Below are 2,336 nucleotides of genomic sequence, written 5' to 3'. Positions count from 1 at the left end.
ACGGACCGAGTGTCGCCCTTAACACAGACCAAGCGGAGGACGGCCGCCTCCCTAAATACAGGCCGAACCGGAGCGCGAGGGCCGCTCCTTAAACACGGACCGAGTGTCGCCCTTAACACAGACCAAGGGGAGGACGGCCGCCTCCTTAAACACAGGCCGGAGAGGAGCGTCAGGGCCAGGCTCCTCAAACATGGACCGAGTGTCGCCCTTAACACAGACCAAGGGGAGGACGGCCGCCTCCTTAAACACAGGCCGGAGAGGAGCGTCAGGGCCAGGCTCCTCAAACATGGACCGAGTGTCGCCCTTAACACAGACCAAGGGGAGGACGGCCGCCTCCTTAAACACAGGCCGGAGAGGAGCGTCAGGGCCAGGCTCCTCAAACATGGACCGAGTGTCGCCCTTAACACAGACCAAGGGGAGGACGGCCGCCTCCTTAAACACAGGCCGGAGAGGAGCGTCAGGGCCAGGCTCCTCAAACATGGACCGAGTGTCGCCCTTAACACGGACCAAGGGGAGGACGGCCGCCTCCTTAAACACAGGCCGGAGAGGAGCGTCAGGGCCAGGCTCCTCAAACATGGACCGAGTGTCGCCCTTAACACGGACCAAGGGGAGGACGGCCGCCTCCTTAAACACAGGCCGGAGAGGAGCGTCAGGGCCAGGCTCCTCAAACATGGACCGAGTGTCGCCCTTAACACAGACCAAGGGGAGGACGGCCGCCTCCTTAAACACAGGCCGGAGAGGAGCGTCAGGGCCAGGCTCCTCAAACATGGACCGAGTGTCGCCCTTAACACGGACCAAGGGGAGGACGGCCGCCTCCTTAAACACAGGCCGGAGAGGAGCGTCAGGGCCAGGCTCCTCAAACATGGACCGAGTGTCGCCCTTAACACGGACCAAGGGGAGGACGGCCGCCTCCTTAAACACAGGCCGGAGAGGAGCGTCAGGGCCAGGCTCCTCAAACATGGACAGAGTGTCGCCCTTAACACAGACCAAGCGGAGGACGGCCGCCTCCCTAAATACAGGCCGAACCGGAGCGCGAGTGTCGCTCCTTAAACACGGACCGAGTGGAGGACGGCCGCCTCCTTAAACACAGGCCGAACAAAATGACACAAAGTGTCAACTGCGAATGTTGTCCATCCAAGGAAGGAGCGTGATGCCCGGCCGGCTCCTTAAACACAGGCCGAGAGTCGCCCCGGACGGTCCGCCTCGCGGCGCCCGCCCGCTCGGATAAAATGACACAAAGTGTCAACTACGAATGTTGTCCATCCAAGGAGGGAGCGTGATGCCCGGCCGGCTCCGAAAACACAGGCCGAGAGTCGCCCCGGACGGTCCGCCTCTCGAGGCGCCCGCCCGCTCGGATAAAATGACACAAAGTGTCAACTACGAATGTTGTCCATCCAAGGAGGGAGCGTGAGGCCCGGCCGGCTCCGAAAACACAGGCCGAGAGTCGCCCCGGACGGTCCGCCTCTCGAGGCGCCCGCCCGCTCGGATAAAATGACACAAAGTGTCAACTACGAATGTTGTCCATCCAAGGAGGGAGCGTGATGCCCGGCCGGCTCCGAAAACACAGGCCGAGATTCGACCCCGGACGGGCCGTCTTCTCCCGGCGCCCGCCCGCGTACGCCCCCCATCCCCGGTCGCCCGTCTGCTCCCGGCGGGCCTCCGAGTACCCCCTCACCCAACTGACCGACTGGCACTCATGACCCGCCTTGGTAGGGCCTCCATCGGCCTCGGCTCGTCCGACGTCGGGTGGACGGTTCCTACCCACTGCGGGTCGCACTCTAGCGCCCCGGCCGCCGCGTGAGCGTGCGCTCCCCGCGCCGCCCCGCAGGCCCCGGCGCGACCGTACTGCGGCGAGACCGAGACGACCCGGTTTGGCATCCATCCCACCTAGCCACGATCCACGGAGGCCGAGCGAGCGGCTGAGTGTCGGGCGCCGCGCGTGCGAGCGTCCGCCGGCCGCGCCGGTCCTTCCGCGAATGTCGTTTCTCAAACCCTCCGGCTTGATAGCGGCGGCACCACGGGAAGCCGTCCACACACACCGTCCGACCTCTATCCGAAAAGCCTTCCCGACCAACCGCGGTCGCGGGGGCGTCTGTCGCTCCGCATCGGGGGGGCGTATGGCTTCCGCGCTACGCGCTGCGGGCTCGGGGGGGCCGCAACGGCTGAGTCTGACTCGGCCGGGGCGCAGCTTCCCTCCCGGCAGTCAGCAATAGTGCCGATCGCGCCTGCCACCAGCCCCCTCCCCGACGGGTTCGTCGGCGCCGGCTGGCCGCCGTCCGCCTTCGTTCCCCGAGGGTTCCCAACCAGCGCCGATCCAACTCCGCATCCTGGCCGCA

Source organism: Syngnathus leptorhynchus, unplaced genomic scaffold, assembly GCF_054491065.1.
Source record: "Syngnathus leptorhynchus isolate UIUO unplaced genomic scaffold, UIUO_Slep HiC_scaffold_46, whole genome shotgun sequence".
Taxonomy (NCBI): Eukaryota; Metazoa; Chordata; class Actinopteri; order Syngnathiformes; family Syngnathidae; genus Syngnathus; species Syngnathus leptorhynchus.
The sequence above is the reverse complement of the archived record's forward strand: the minus strand, read 5'-3'. Positions refer to the sequence as shown.